The sequence below is a fragment of the Mchenga conophoros genome, linkage group LG22 (genome assembly GCF_057382185.1).
Source record: "Mchenga conophoros isolate Kocher_MC1m ecotype Shallow Benthic linkage group LG22, M_conophoros_male_GT1.1, whole genome shotgun sequence".
NCBI lineage: Eukaryota > Metazoa > Chordata > Actinopteri > Cichliformes > Cichlidae > Mchenga > Mchenga conophoros.
The window spans coordinates 16,310,060-16,327,989 of record NC_140546.1 but is presented as its reverse complement, the minus strand read 5'-3'; positions in this window follow the sequence as shown (position 1 = coordinate 16,327,989).

Genomic DNA, 17,930 nt, shown 5'->3' with positions numbered 1-17,930 from the left:
GCGGTTTACAGCAGTTTGGGTTTATATCTGTGCAGGTCATAGTGACTTAGATTTAAAAGCTGCTTTGTGTCAGTTATCATGAGTCAGTTTAGGAGTGAAAGGAATGAACTGACATTTTGCTTCCTCGCTGAGAGTTTGATGAACATACTACTTTGGACAACTGTAGGCAGCTTAGCATGAAGACTGGAAACGAGATCGATTTCTGGCTCCATCTGAAATCTGCCCACCTGCACCTCTGGAACTCACACAAAACATGTTTGCTTAATTCGTTTCTACAAGTTGTAATTCATTGAAGGTTAGAAGTGTTCACCGAGGCACCATAGGAAGTCACCGTGCTTGGACAGAAATGAGAGTGCTCTCAGTGTTCACATAGAGAAATACACCATATGGACTTAAGTATACTGCCAGCTATACTTTACACCCACAGGAGCTGCTCATCCTTAAAAACCCATGAGGTGAAACTCCCGGTGCGCAGTTTTTCTGCCGATGTTTACCCAGGAAAGCCTGAACCATGCCAGGAAATTGAGAAATATTGTAGGCCTCCATCTAATTCAGTGAGCTTTTGTTGAACAGTGCATTTTTCATAAATGTTTTGCATGGCTAGGTGCTCGCTGTTATACACAATGCGGCTGAAAACATCTTGAATTCAAAAATTTAGACGTGTGGTTCAATACTTTAGTCCATATAGTGTAACTTTAAACTTTTCAGAGTAATATATAGAAAATGAACATTTACTGTTGACCTAAATGCAGTAATGTCTGTTACCACTGGCTGTACTTTTAAAGTGGTTGTGTGTCGCTGTGTGTCTATGATGCTTTGACACATGATTTATATAAATATGTATTCAGAAAATATTTTTTGGTTTTTGCTTATTCATAAAGTGCTGCTTGGTTTTAATATGCTGAGAAAAACACTTTGACGATTGTGTTTGACGTTACTGTGTGGTTCTATTTTGTGCCATGTATACACACATGAACACACAAGGTGAGTGGTAGTGCTGCCAGATCCTAATGAGGATTTAATTCTTGCCCCTGGCTTTTGGCGTGCTAAGATACTTTCTCCTTGTCTTTCTCCCCCCCCCCCCCCCCCCCCCCCCCCCCTCCTTGCAATCATGTTAAACTTCAAAAACACCCACACCAACACCTGCCCAGTCTCAGTTTGGCACATGCCTAAAAAAATGATTGAAGCCTGTTTCTGGGTCTGAGTGAGATCAGTCAAAAGAAAGACGAAGGAGGTTTCAGGCTCATTTAAATTCATAAATAAACACCATTAAATACTTTTATTTCAATAGAAGCAAACAGAAAATAGAGCCCTCGCAGTAAATTAATTTCATGTAGTGCATACACTTACTTTATTGATCAGCTTTCTTGAACAGTTACAATTTTATTTATTTATTTATTTGCCTTTTATTTTATTGCTTTTCAGTTGCAGTGTCTTGTTTTCCTTGCATTTCCCTTGAGTTCACAACTGAGACCTGCATGCATTTTGAAGCTGTTTTTCACTCCACCTAGTAGTAGCTAAACAAAATCCCTCTGAAGGTTCATTTCAAGAACCAATCTGGCCAGATATGATTAGTTTCTATGTTGATTATGAAAACAAGTGAAAATCAATGCAGAACAAACACCTCAGCAAACAGAAAAATAACAGAAAAATCAAGAAACTCTTTTTCATGCCAGATTATGAATTAAGTGTCTTGTTATAAAAAAAAACAACTTTAAGCTTCCAGTGAATTTATGACTGTTCGCTTCTCTCTCCGAGGTCTGCAAATTTCCTGAAAAAGATGCTTTAGCTGTATGTTAACACAGAGTTCATGAGCATTTTAATGCACATTTCTGATGAATGTTACAAACTATCTTTGAACAATTCTTTTACTTTGTACTGATCTGTGGTTCACATATAAATAGAGCAGAGCAGTGAATAAATGACAAAGATAAAATATTTAGAGCACCAAAGTGAAAGTTTATTCGTGCTCTGGAAGAAAGTGACAAAAAACTTCTGTCGGGCTTTTGTCAGACTTTACAGACAACGAGGAGCACTTTGTTGCTATTGTTACTATCTTTCTGAGAAGCTGTTGGTCATTGCTTAAGATTGTGACATTGCTATGAACAAAATAAAGACATTGCTTGGAACAAGAGTTCAATTACTTTCTGAATTTCTGTGAACATATTGTTGGAGTTTTTGCCGCAAATTATTTGCAGGGAGGGGAAACTGTATCTCAGATTTTTGTGCTAGTATTTTTAATTGATGTGCTAAGTGTACTCAGTTGTGTCAATTTCTCCGCAAATCTGTAATTGCATGATGTTTTTAAACGCACATTATTCACTGGTTACACCACTGGTTTGTGGTGTTGCCATTGTGTTTTTAAAGAACCAGACGTTATGGTATTTTGACCAGAGGGTGGAGTTGGCGGCACTGGATTCCTGGATTCCTCCCACAGTCCAAAGATATGCACATTAGGTTAACTGGTGATTCTAAATTGGCCGTAGGTCAATGAGAGTGTTGATGATTGTCTATATCCATGTTAGCTCTGCAATAGATGGCAACTTGTCCAGGGTGTACCAACCTTCTCGCCCTGTGACAGCTAGGAAAGTCTTTAAGCCAGCAGCATCCCTGAATTGTATGATTCTTCTTCTCCTTTTTAGGCCTCACTTCAGCGGATCATTTCTAATCTCGTTCATCCTGGTCAATCGCAGTGAAAACCTTGAATTGGATAAGTGAAATAAATATGTGGGTTGAAGGGTGGAGTGCTAAGATATCAGCTAGTGACAGCAAGCTTAATTTGAAAGCTACATCTATAGCCTGTGTCATTGCAGCACACCAATATACGACCCGCTAATTGCTGGCTAGTAACAGACTAATACTAGAATTTAATTTCCCAAAACTGGAGCAGAGTTTTCACAGCTCACTATACCATATCTCAGATGGGTGCAAAGAAATTCACCATAAGGCACAAACAGCACAAAAATGATACAGATGTCCAGTTCTGTGGCTCAAATTAGTGGAGGTGAGGTCTAGCAGACAGCTCCTGGCTCTCTGCACAGCTGCCTGTGTGGCCACAGCTGTCAATCAAAGCAGCCAGTTGTATCTGTATTATAATCATAGAAAATATGATGACTGGCTGAAATGTATGTTGACAACTGGACATTCCCTGGAGCAAAAATATCTTGTATTCCCTTGTCAAAGCCTGCCAAATGTGATGATTGTGGCTGCTTTTAATCCTGTTTTTCCATGATAGGAAGAATGAAAACAGATTTCAGCCTTAATGCATGGCAATAACTTCTAAGAAATCAGCTGCTTAATTTTCTTGTCTTGCTTTTATTCTGCTTTTCTCTGTTTGCACTGTGCAGCTGTTGTCTGTTCGTAGCAACTGTTAAACTGCCCTCTTTGGAGAAATGAGGTCAGAAATGAGTCTGTGTGTGTAAAAGACAACGCTGTGCATCTGTCTGTCTGACCCCCCTAGGGAAACAGCCAGGGATTAAGAGTGGGGGCCAAAATCAGAAACATGAGGTGAGGCAGAAAGGCGAGGGTTAAAAGGGAGCAAGGGATGAGATGATGGTGGAGAGAGAGCGATTTAAAACTGCAGAAAAAGACATCTGGCGGACGTGTTTGAGGTAACAGAGAGAGGTAGCGGAGGTCCATGGAAATATGTATTTAAAGGGAGTCCCTTGAAGATTTCTAATGAGGTGAAAGGAGGTGAGTGCGGATCTGATTAGTGCTGAGAGCAGATGTGGAGAGGGATGGTTTGAGTTTATTCACGAAGCAATCTGGAGGTGTTACAGCCCTAATTTCAACACTAAATGATGACCAAGACCCCTAAGCCCACACAGACAGAAATTTTTCCATGAAGCGCCGTGTCAGCTGATAGCCAGCCACCCTCAGGACCACTGAAACTTTTCACATCTGATCTTAATGGTAAATAAAGACCAAGCAACAGTATGTGTGCATGTGTTTCTGTTTGAGAACTGTGAGGTTAGTAAGGACAGTGTCAGTGCAAGAAAAATAAAATGCTACGTGTGTGCATGTGTGCTAAACATTGTGCACATTTGGGACAACAGCTGCTCCAGGGGTTTGTCAGATTTTTTTATTTTTTATTTTTTCCCCCCTTTTTCCTCTCCCTGGTGACACACACACACACATATGGCTTTAGCGCCGGCGATAACAGGAGCAGCAGCACCTCCACTTTCACTGAGCCATGACAAAACGAGTTTTATTTTAATTCATTCAGTGGATTTAATTTTGCAAACAAACAAACATTAAAAAAAAAGTCTGTGTTGCCTGTTTTACCAACACTTTAATCACGTCGCTGTGGTTTGTAACCCTGGAACCGTCCCAAATCTTTAATTGAGTGTGTATTTTTTTTTTAAGTTAAAAAAAGGCATAAAAATCAGTGAGTATTATCTCGAGAAAAGTGCCATTTGTGATGATCACAGTATTTAAAGATAAGCCCAGATTAAATGAAATGTATCACAGTAAAGTCTCTGGTCTTTACCCAGAGGGAACTTGAATAGGGAGGTTAATTTGTGACAGATTGAAGACATTTAATTTTTAGTCAGTCATAATATTCTAATTAGCAGTTCGCAGTTAGCATTGACGCCAAAATTCTTACTTTTTTGAAAGTCAAAAGCTCGATGGGCTCTCACAAAGGGTGACTCTCTGTGCTAAGGCTGGTAGACAAGATCTACTAATATCTCAGTAAGACACCAAGTTCAAAACACTTCAGGTTGGTCATTTGTCTCTAATCTTGCTAACACATTATTATAGACTGTAAAAGTGTGATGTAGTCACAGTAACGCCACCCAGCATTTCTGGACAGTGAAGTCCACGCTTGAAGTATCCAGCTAAGTATTTAGGCCACTGCTAATTTGGTGCTTTGAAATCGGATGTAGGAAGCGATGTACCTGGATATCGCTTTACAGTTGAATGGCAACCAATCTCTTTCAGACTCCGGTTGCCCGGGCAACACTTTAATGTATTTATGACCTTGTCATATGTCAGTTAAATTAGTTTATATTTATTGGCACATGAAAAATGAGACAACATGCCGTCTCCATAGAAATAACCCCCCCCCCCCCCCCCCACACACACACACACACACAAACAAATCTAATAAATAAATAGAACAGTTCAAACAGTGAATAAAAGATCTAGTAGTTCAGGTTATATAATGGGGGGAGTTGCGGCGAGCAGCTACTACAAGGTCTGATTGCTTGTGGGTAAAAACGTTGTCATTTTGAAAGTCCTTGCTTTAATGGACCTGAACCTTTTGCCTGATGAAAGTAGTTGGAACAGGTGATGGGCAGGGTGAGAAGAGTCAGCGGGAGGTGAAGATGGTTGTAATGTCTGCCAGCTCTGTCCCAATGGTCTTTCCAGCAGTTTTAATGATCCTCTGGATGGTTTCCTGTTCTGCCTTTGTGCAGCTGGAGGACCGGGAAGCCACACAGTATGTCAGCACGCTCTCCATTGCAGAAATTGACCAACAGTCTTTTCTCTCATTGGTTTCCTGAGGTAAAACGGATATTGTTGGGTTTTTCCAATGTCCAAGGCTATGTTAGTTTGAGGACAGCCCGAAAAACTTGAAACAGGTGACATGCTCTACATCCTTGCTGCTAATGTAGGCGACCTGACCTCTGGAAATCTACAATTCTTTCTTTTGTTCTGCTGATGTTCAGACAGAGGTTGTGGTCAGAGTGCCAGACTACCAATGTATCCACTTCTTTCCCATAAGCCGACTCGTCTCTTGTTGGAGATGAGGTCAAGCACTGTGGTGTCATCCACAAACTTGAAGATGTGATTTGCCTGGGAAGGCAGAGAGCAGTCATGTTTGTAAAGAGTGTAAACTAATATTTTTCCTGTGCATCAACTGCTTGCATCATAATTTAGCTCCCAATTTAGCATAATTTCAGCTGTGATCATTTGAAGTCACCAAATATCACTGAATTTAGATTAGATTAGATAGAACTTTATTAATCCCTGGGGTGGGTTCCTCTGGGAAATTCGATTTCCAAAAAAGCACAGCACCGACAGAAGTTACAGAGTTACAGAATATTTTATATATATATATTAAAAAAATAAATAAATACAGAGACAATATAAATAAAATATACAAAGGGGATAAATAGAATAAATAGGAATAAAAATACAAGTGAATTGCACATTTCAAGTATTGAGTCTATTGCACCGTTGACTATTTACAAAAGTATTGCACAAAAGGTATTGCACAGTGAGGTGAAGAGGCACTACAGCTTAGTTGTTCCCCCCTCCTTTGTCCTCCTGTTTCCCCTCCCTCTCCCCTCCAGAGAGGAGTTAAACAGTCTGATGGCGTGTGGGACAAAGGAGTTTTTAAGTCTGTTAGTTCTTGTCTTTGGGAGAAGCAACCTGTCACTGAACAGACTCTTCTGGTTGTTAATGGCCGTGTGCAGAGGATGCCCAGCATTGTTCATAATGTCCATCAGTTTCTTTAATGTCCTTTTCTCTGCCACTGTCACCAGAGTGTCCAGCTTCATGCCGACCACAGAGCTAGCCCTCCTGATCAGTTTCTCCAGCCTGGATGAGTCCTTCTTTGCTGTGCTGCTCCCCCAGCACACCACAGCATAGAAAAGTACTCCAGCAACCACTGACTGGTAAAACATCCTCAGGAGCTTCCTGCAGATGTTAAAAGACCTCAGCCTCCTGAGGAAGTACAGTCGGCTTTGGGCTTTTTTATACAGGTGCTCTGTGTTGCATGACCAGTCCAGTTTATTGTCCACCCACAGCCCGAGGTACTTGTACTTGTTGACCACCTCCACCTCCTCCCCCTCTATCTGAACCGGCAGTGGACCTGCTCTGGACCTCCCGAAGTCCACAACCAGTTCCTTAGTCTTTGAGGTGTTGAGTTGCAGGTGGTTTGTGTGACTCCATGCGACAAAGTTCCTCACCAGACTTCTGTACTCCTCTTCCTGATCATCCCAGATACACCCCATGATGGCTGTGTCATCTGCAAACTTCTGAATGTGGCATAATTCAGAGTTGTAGCAGAAGTCAGAGGTGTACAGGGTGAAGAGAAGAGGGGACAGCACAGTTCCCTGTGGGGCTCCTGTGCTGCTGACTAGGGCTGGGTATCGTCACTGATTTCTAGAATCGATTCAATTCCGATTCACAAGGTCCCAAATCGATTCGATCCACGATTCGATTTAATTCGATTCGATTCGATTTAAATCTGGGAAATTTTGACAGTCAGAAGTATAATTCAGATCAGAACATTTACATATTTTTGTATCTATAAAAAGGAAGCTGACACTCGCAAGACTTTATCCAAGGTGTGAGCATCACAGCAGATGCCTTTGTGTCAAAGTAGCTGAAGATAAAACACAGAAAAACATGAAGGTGATTTTCCTGGCCTGGGATTTTATAAAAATATTCTGCAGTACATCAAAAACGAAAGAAAACCATTAATTAATGAACATTACCTCTGACGTTACAGCGGTTTTATTAGACACACGGCTAGCATTTTGCATTTTGAATAATATTAAAAAGTTTAAATTTGTTCAGTATTGAACAGCAGAAATGAGGTTTTCTTTTCGGAAGAATGTAAAAGGGAAAAAAAACAGCGGTCGACAGCGCTGTAAGCAACAGTAGACTTGTGCGTAACAAGCAAGCGAATAATGAAGAAAGCGAAACTGTTCGAGAGAGAGGGGGGGGGGGGAGAGGGAGAGAGACAGAAAGTGAATTCATGACGATGTTTATGTGAAGCGTTTGGATCTTCTTTAGCTGCTGGTTCGGTCAATATTGTTTGGAGAGAGATCAAACTAACATCTTTAGAATCAGCGCATAAAGGGCGTGAACACAAAGCGCGGACCCGGATCAGCGAGCTGTTGGCTTTCAGCCCCGACTGTGAGAAAGGCGACATCTAACTGATTCTGATCCGCGGGTCGCGCTGTGTGTTTAAGTCTATGTGCAGAATCCCTGTACCTGCTCTCATTTACTGTTTGGTGGTTCTTGAAATTTTGTGAGATGTCACCAGAGATTCTGGCATTTCGGACAAAATAAATTTATATTAAAAAATCGATTCAGGATTTTAATGAATCGATTTTATGTTATCCAAGCCAGAATCGATTTTAATCGATGAATCGATTATAAAAACCCACCCCTACTGCTGACCACTGTGTCAGACGTGATGTCCTTCAGCCTGACGTACTGTGGTCTGTCGGTGAGGTAGTCGGAGATCCAAGCCACCAGGCAGGGGTCCACCTCCATCCTGTTCAGTTTTTCTTGAAGCATACAGGGCCGGATGGTATTAAAGGCACTGGAAAAGTCAAGAAACAGGATCCTGACCGTGCCTTTTCCCCCATCCAGGTGTGAGTGGGCTCTGTGTAGGAGGTACAGGATGGCATCCTCCACTCCGACACCCGCCTTGTATGCAAACTGTAGTGGGTCCTGGGCATGTTGTACCTGTGGTCGGAGGAGGTTGAGGAAGAGCCGCTCTAGAGTCTTCATAAGATGTGACGTCAGTGCCACCGGTCGGAAGTCATTCAGCTCATTGGGCCGGTTCTTTTTGGGGACCGGGACGATGCAGGATGTCTTCCATAGGGCGGGCACTCTCCCCAGTCGCAGACTGAGGTTGAAGACTCGTTGTAGCGGCTCCCCAAGTTCAGCAGCACACGCCTTTAGCATCCTAGGACACACCTTGTCTGGGCCTGCTGCCTTTCTGGGGCGAAGCTTCCTCAGTTGCCTCCTGACCTGATCCACTGTGACACTGGGAGATGTTTGGGAGGAGGGGAGGGGGGGAGATGTCTTGCTGCTGAGAGAGGGATTGGAGGAGGGGGGTGTCATGGTGTCAGGAAGGGGGGGAAGCGAGGGAGGTAGGAGAGTGGGGATTGGACTCTGTAGTGAAGGTGAGGGTGAGGGTGGGGGGGTTGTGGGCTGGTCAAACCTGTTGAAGAAGTTGTTAAGTTCGTTTGCCTTCTCCACAGTCCCCCCCACTGTGCTTTTCTTGGTGTTGTGGCCTGTGATGGTTTTCACACCATTCCAGACCTCCCTCATATTGTTCCTCTCCAACTTCTGCTCCACCTTCCTCCTGTGGGTGTCCTTTGCTTCCCTCAGGCAGCGTTTCACCTCCCGCTGTGCTGCCTTCATCTCCTCCTTCACTTTGCTCCTGAAAGCCTTCTTCTTCATGTTGAGGACAGCTTTGACTTCCTGTGTTACCCACGGTTTGTTATTAGGATAACACCGTACCGTCTTAGCAGGGGCGACCGTGTCCACACAAAAGTTGAGGTAGTCTGTAAGACAGTGTGTCGCCCCCTCTATGTCCTCACCATGTGGGAATTTCTATAGTCTCTGGTCACCACATCATTGTGAATCACCCCCTGCGTGCAACTGCATGCCCAAGAGATTCAGGGATTAATATGTATATGATATGAAAAAGGTCTTTATCCATTTGCCACTTAATGGCTTAAAAAAAAAAAAGAAGTTCAGAAACATTGAAGCAAACAGCACCAGCTGTGAACACTGGACCCAAGAAAGGCCCCATGGTGGATGGTCTGGTGCTGGCTACTATTGCAGATGGATTTGGTGAATTCGTTGTAGACCGTTGTTGCCCATTTTACACTAGACTGTTTACATTTCACCCAATTATTTACAATTTGCATAACATTCTTTGATGACATTAAAGGTTAATTTATTTTTCCTTTTTAGGAGACACTGTAAAATCACAGAAATAGCTCCCTATTTTCTTGAAGCACTTATACTAATTGTGCTAGCAAGTGTTTTTCCACGAATCCAGTGCATATGGAACAACATTAATATTTTATTAAGAGTTGTAGTTTTCTGGCAAATGTTTACTCTCCTTTTAGTTATCATTTAGCCTCCACCAGCTTCTAAGAGAAATACCTGTCAGGTTTTCAAGTCTTGTTTTATTAAGCGGACACTTGTTAGCTTTATCTTCCTGCAGCATGATGCTGTGCACTAGTGTACAGCAAGTCCTCAAAACAGCTGCCGTGTGTCCGAATACTATTCTCATGAGTTGTAAGAGTGACCAACAGCAATTGTCTCAATGTTTTTGTCTTTTAATGCAAAACATCTTCTACAGTTTACTTTCAATAGTTAAACTCCTTTCTGACTCATCAAGCAGGGCTTTTACAATATCGATTTACCATTTAGATTCAATGCTAGATTCACAGCTGATGACATCATATTATGTGATGTTGCTGATTTTAAATTGCTGTTTTTTATTTAACCGACATGAAAGATCATTGAAATTTGACCTCATTTCCAAAGCAAGAGTTTTGATTGTGATGTTTTAATGAAGCAAGTTATCCGCCCCGAGTGGGAAGTCTTCCGCCTGCAGTAGTTTTTAATTGGCCCGTATTTTTGCATTATGACTGTGGGAATTTGGCACTAGAGTAGCCCTTGGTACCATTATTAATAAGAAAATATTGCTTACTAATTTTTTTTTAAATTTTTTTATTATTTTTTTTAACAAAGCTTTAATTTTATAACAAACTGATGACCTTATGACAGCTGTTGTTCATCTATTCTAAAAGCTTCAGTTTTGCAGGTTATTGTGCAGTCATTACTCCAACGTAAGTGTGGCACTACACTGACGCACTTTGACCAGATCACATACCATTTAGAGCTATTTGAAACCTCCAAAGCATATGAAGTTGTTTTTTTCCCCCCCACCACGTAGTGGCTCCGTCTGGCTCACACATACAAAATCTCTTTGTCTGCAGCTGTTTTTCTTGTTCTCTCTCCTCCCTTTTCTCCCTCTCAGCCCTTCACCCTGTCATGGATCAGAGAACATGTCCCAAAGTGCTTTACAGGCAACACACGTGCAGCATGTCCCTGCATGCTGATGTGACTTTACAGCTCCAACCTTGTACAGTAGATATGTGTGTGTCTACACAGATGGTGTGAAGCTCCACTGGTAGTTGATGTGTGGCCCTACAAGCAACAGTGTGTGAATATTTCAAACTGCATTGACCTTGAAGCAAACGTTAGCGACTGTGAGAGAAAGTATATCACATCGTGTAGCCTTTATATATCATATTTTGAAATAAATTCTACTTTCTTCTATTGCATCTTGTCTCCACAGCTGTGGCCAGATGCTTTCATGTGTCTCTCCACCTGTTTCTTGTCAACCCAGCATCTCAGGAAGTTTACAGTTTTGACAGAAAATAAATTGTAGAAAACTAAACAGAAGAAAATAGAAGAGAAATAAGAATTTAACATAAACCAGTGACACACTCCAAGGCATGATCAACCCTGGCAGGGCCTCCTTGGATGAGGGTGTCTAGTGATAATGGTTGAAGCACCCGGTGAATCCAAGGTCCACTACTCACGATGTGTCCCAAATTTTAATATGATAATCTAGATCACTTCTCTAATCCCTAAACCTAACCAAGGAAGGTTAAAAAAAAAAAAAAAAAAAAAAAGGCAGATTAGCTTGGGATAAAAGACTGAAACACCCTGTGAAGGTGAGGCACACAATGATGTGCCCCACTGGTAAGGTTTCTGGACAGCCATCCTTCAAGACTTTCTCCATTTGAAGCAATGCATTATCAGGGATTGTAACATGTAGTCCTTTTATTGAGTGAAATTGATTGGGCTGGGGGGCGAGACACAAGGAGACACTGATGGTCTCCTTGTCCAACATCAGTGTCTGACCTCACAAATACACTTCTAGAAGACTGGTCAAAAATTCCCATAAACACAGTGAAGCTAATGTAGCTGCAAAGTGGGGACCAAAAATCCCCATGGATTAAGGATGGCACTCGAGTTCACATGTGTGAGTGTATGAGTGAATATTTTTGGCAATATAGTGTATCTGCTAATACTGTGGTAATAAAATACAGGGAGCCGTACTGAGTTTGTTTGTGATTAGATGTGCACCAAGTCTAACATTCTCACAATTTTAGAGCACCACCGTCAAAATAATTAAAAACTTTATTTAATGATTGTTGATATTAAATTTCATGGCAGTTCAGTCTGTTGTCTTATTGGTGAGGGTCAGGCACCAAAAAGTGATCAGGATCCATCATGCTCGCATTAGGAGCATATGGTGCATCTGTTTAATGTGAGTTGGAAAATTTAAAGCACCAAACATACATACAATTTGACAAAAAAATTTAGTTTAAAAGTACTTAAATTAACATTTTTCATAACAAAAAAACTAAATAAAAATTATATCTAGCCAGTCCAGTAGAACAAAAAATAATAAATAAATAAACTAGATAAGTAAATTCCAGTGTGAAACTTGCTGGTGTTATATTGCTTTCATCCTAGCACAAAGAATGATATTACTGTGCATTTATGATAACCCCTGAGCCTCATTAGCCTAAACCAGACCTGGTCCATACAGCTCTGTCCATACATAACACTCATTACTCTGTATGTGCATTTGGTGTGTCTATATCTGCTCATGTGTGGACACTCGGGACTGACCCCTTGTACCGCTCACACATGACCTCTCATCGTCTTGGTCCCTTCTTCCCATTGGTCCCAACCTCTGCTGACCTCACTTCTGTTACCATGGGCACCAGAGGAATAAGGAAGTATCCCACTGAGTGCTGTGGCTCTCTGAGCAGGCTCAGATAGTTTCTCTCTCTGGGTTTGTTGGCATTTACATGCTCATTAAGCTGGAAAGTTTTGACAGTAATGATGGTAATGGGGTTTTGTTTTGTGCGGCTTTTATAGATTTTGAAAATTTCCAATTTGACGGCTGTACACACCGTTCATAGCAAAGGGTGAAACAGTATAAGTTCTCCAGGGAAAGATTTTATATATATTATGCCATAATGTTAAAAATTGAAACTTTTGGATAATTCTACTGACTATCCATCCATCCATCCATTCGCTTCCGCTTATCCTTTTCAGGGTCGCGGGGGGGCGCTGGAGCCTATCCCAGCTGTCATAGGGCGAGAGGCAGGGTATACCCTGGACAGGTCGCCAGTCTGAATTCTGCTGACTATTACTTGCAAATTTGTTGCCCTCTACATGCACAGAAATTCTCATTAAATCAAAAATCACATTATGTACTGTAGAGCCTTATGAACTTGTAACAAAAATTCTAAAAATTCCTTCAGTGTTAACAGTTCAGTTGAGTCTGGATCATGATTTAACAACAAAATAACACGGGCACTCAGCAACCTTACTTTTATAAATTAATACAATCAGGATATGAGTTGGGAACCTGCTGAGTTGAGTACCCTTCTGAAAAACCCAGATGACTTGCAGTCATTGCTGCAGACTGATCGCAACATGTTGGTAATCTATCTGCATTTATTAGCGGGCAATCTGTCTGAGTGCATGCAGTCACTTTGAATCAGACCACAACTATTTGGAGGCAGACTGGCTCCCAACAGGTGACCTGTGCAATCACCTTGAGATCAAAATTGGTCACACAGAGGTTGAGTGTTGAACACTCAACCTCTGTGTGAAAAAAGGTTAATGTAGTCACCCGGTAACCACCGAATTTTCCAAGTTGTAAGGAGGTTGCCGTCCTATATTTATTAGTGCGATTGAGCCTTTAAGTTGTGTTTTACAATTATACTGCTTTGAAAATAAAAGTATATCCTCAGTACTTTACCTAACCAACAAATATTTGGATTTTTGGAAGAAACTGGAGTGAAACCATTTGGCATTTTGGAAAAGAAATAGCTGTCACAATACGGTAGCTATATCTTTGCTGTACTGAGAAAGTATATTATCAGTTTCAGACTCATTTTAGTTGATCTGAGGACACGCAGCAGTATATTTCCAACAGTCTAATTGGATAAAATCACCTGGACAGACTCTGGATGACACCACCGTTATTGGGCTCATCTCTGACGGGGATGAGTCTGCCTACAGGAGGGAGGTTGAACGTCTGGTGTCCTGGTGCAGCCACAACAACCTGGTGCTGAATGCCCAGAAGACAGTGGAGATTATTGTGGACTTCAGGAAGCACACAGCCCCACTCCCCCCCATCATCCTGACTGACACCCCCATCACCTCTGTGGACTCATTCCGCTTCCTGGGTACCACCATCACCCAGGACCTGAAGTGGGAGCCCACCATCACCTCCGTCATCAAGAAAGCCCAGCAGAGGATGTACTTCCTGAGGCAGCTGAAGAAATTCAACCTGCCAACACGGACGATGATGCAGTTCTACACTGCAATCATCGAGTCCATCCTCACCTCCTCCATCACCGTGTGGTACGCTGGAGCCACTATCAGGGACAAACAGAGACAGCAGCGTGTTGTGCGCTCTGCTGAGAAGGTGATTTGCTGCAGACTCCCATCTTTGCAGGACCTGTACACCTCCAGGACATTGCGGCGTGCAGCTCGGATCTCAGCTGACCCTTCTCACCCTGGACACAGTCTGTTTGACCTGCTCCCCTCAGGCAGGAGGCTCCGGTCCATTCGCACCAGAACCTCTTGCCATAAGAACAGTTTCTTCCCCTCTGCTGTTGGACACATGAACAATAACCATATGACTGTTCCCGCCACTAACACATGACCCTACGCTGTGTTCACTGCATCATTCCATGTTTGGCACTGATCACCACCTGCACTCATGTATATATCTTTCAACGTAGCACTCTTAATTCTTATTCTCATGTATTTATCCCATGTATATCTCATGCACATATCTTTCTACGTAGCACTTTTAATTCTTATCCCTACTTTTATTTTTTTTTCATGTCTATTTAAGCGTTATTTATGACACTATGTTTGCACTGAAGCACCGCAGCAATTTCCTAATGTTGTAAACCTGCTCAACATTTGGCAATAAACCTCCTTTCTGATTCTGATTCTGATTCTGGATTTGGGATAAAGACTTAATATTTTGCCCAAAAAATTGGGAAATGTAGCGTTTAAGCCAAAATCACACAAACAGAAATACATTTACATTAGAAAATATGACCCACTATTTATGAAAATAGCAAATAATGTATTGACTGCATAAGCTATAGTGTGTTCCTGGTAATGAAAAAACGGGTCTGCCAGTAGAACAGTGTGGCTCACTTTTGTTTTTGGCCAATCGTGGCCCTTAGGTGGATTATGGAATTTTTTTTATATGCATATAATAATTTTCAGCACAAGCAATTTAGCAATTGTTTTTATTTTTCATCTTATTTGCTGACAACTACAGAAATGATAAAATATTTCCAGCCTTATCTTCTAACAGCAAGTCTGGTTGTAGTCCATATCTGTGCTGCTTTCCCAATAGTGTGAAAAATACAAGGTTCTTGTCAGTGCCCATCCCGAGGGTTCAAAATAATTAGTGTGTAAAAGTTGTTTTCCAGCTGGTTTGATGGGGTTTCACAGCAGCTGCTCTTTGATAACTGATTTCACAGTTTGGCATTTGGTTAAAAGTTTCTTCCCTTTTCTCCGCTGACTAATTTAAGATGTGTCATAACTAAGTCGTGATGTCTTGTTAATCTTTCAAACTAGCTCTCAGTGGCCTGAGTGTGCTCGGTCCCCATCCATTATATCAACCACACATAATCTAATTTACACACACTCACACAGTGCAGAGAAGGGGCTAACAACAGACAGCAAGTAAATTTTACGCTCGAATTGGATCTGTCTGTGTCAAGAGTGTGCCTGCCGCAGAGAAGCGCATCTTCAGAGGCAGTGAAACAAGTTTTATGGCGGGAACGGATCAATCTGTCTTAAGTTACAGGGATCTATCTCATGTCCTTCATTTAAAAATGCCTGGCAGAAAAAAAAATGTGTAGAGCTGGCAAATGTCAACAAGCGTTCAGTGTGTGCTGGTGCGGGTGTTAGTGGGTGTACTTCTACTGTAGTGAGGACCGACTGTGTGACTGAGTGTGCGTCTTTTCCTGTGTGTATGTGCATGCAAGTGTGGGTGTGTGTGAGAAATATGAATTTGTTGGTAAATGTCAAGAAGTTGGCAGTCTAATGGCTCGGCTGACAGATGATCCATAAAGCTACAAAGTGATTGGTTTGGAGATTCTCATTCATTCTAATGCAACTGCCACAGTGTGTGTTTGTGGGTGTGTGTGACATCGAGTGTAAAGTGAAGCACTACAGAAGTTTTAGTTGCGGTTTAATTACATCCATCCTGTTGCATTCACCTTGTTTTTTCCAGCTCTTCACAGTAGTTTCTATTCAGGTGCCTCAAGAAAATAATGCCATGTGCCTCCAAATCAACCCTTTCAAACTTCCCTACAGCACAGCCTTGTTTCAGAAAGAAGGAATTTATTTCTACAGTACACATGGATATGTGTAATGTCAAACCACATGGGGTATACTGAGCCCTTTATCAGATTCATGCCAGTGTTACGATGACATAGTGTTGTGAACGAACATCCGATTTTCCACTGTTATTTTTTGAAAGTACTGCCTACTGCAATGTACCTCCTAAGGCACAAACACTGCATCCCAATCATTATGTTAGTTTCTACCTCTCAGCTGTAAAAGGCTGATGAGATATTGTTGTCACCCCGCCAGGTAGGCGGGCAGGTGGGTGGCCAGTCAGGCGGCACGGAAATCCAAGACTGCGAATGTGATAACTCGTAACATGGGTGCATCTGCTAAAAATCTTGGGTGAATATTAATCCTCAACCTCAAGGTCAGAGGTCAAGTTTTTTGAAGATCTTGTGAACACTATAATTCATGAGCGAGGCAACACAGGATTTTCAAATTCATCCCATAAATGCAGCGAGTAAAATTCTCAAACAAGTTTGAATCTCAGTGATCTTGACCACAAGGTGAAGGTCAGAGGCCAAAATTATTATAGCTATGAATAAACCAAGGTGAAGTTTTTAAAGACCAAGCACCACCATGAAATTTGAACTCACTGGGCATTTTATTAGATATACCTCTTTCAAATGCACGTTAACACAATTATCCATTCTGACAGTCACATGTAAAATCTGTGCATTTTGGTATGTTGCCGCGGACATGATGCCGTGATGAATGGTCCAAATGAGAGAAAATATCCAGTGACTTGCAGTTTTCTTAGTGGAAAGACCTTGTTGATGCCAGATGTCAGAGGAGAATGGCCAGACTGCTTCGAGCTGATAGGAAAGTAGCAGTAACTCTAATAACCACTTGTTCCAACAAGGCATACAGAAAAGCATCTCTGAATCCACGACAGGTTCAATCGTTAGACAGATGTCCTACAGCAGCAGAAAACACCAGGTGCCACTCTAATTTGTTAAGAATTTCACCAACAATTGTACAACAGAAGACTGGAAAGACATTGCCTGGTCTTAAGAGCCTCGATTTCTGCTGCCACGTTTGAAATGCCGGGTTGGAATTTGGCACGGACAATATGAAAGCACGACTCCATTCCACCTGGTATCAATAATTCAAGGCCTCTGATGTATATTTTTATTGGACCTGACTTTTAACTAATTTAAACTCCACAGCCTATATGAGTATTGTTGTTGACCATCCCCATCCCTTTATAGCCACAGTGTACCCATCTTCTGCTGGCTGCTTCATGCAGAAAAATGTATCATATCGCAAGGCTAAATCTTCTCAAGCATTACAGTAAGTTCACTCTATTCAAATGGCCTCCACAGTCACCAGATCTCAAGCCAATAGAGCACCTCTGGGATGTGGAGGAATGGAAAATTTCCATCCTGGATGTGGAGCTGACAAATCTGCTACAACTGTGTGATGCTATCACGTTATGGTAATATGGACAATAATGTTTCAGCATGTTGCTGAAGCCATTCATTCCATCTCTTCTCTTCCACTTATCCTTCTTAGGGTCACGGGGGCTGGAGCCTATCCCAGCTGTCGTAGGGCGAGAGGCACGGTACACCCTGGACAGGTCAGATGTCTGTCGCAGGGCTAACACACAGGGACAGACAACCATTCAAACAGTCACTCACACCTATGGGCAATTTAGAGTTACGCATTTAACCTAACCCCACTAACTGTTGTTGAATCTATGTCATGAATAATTAAGACAGTTCCGCTGGCAAAAAGTGGGG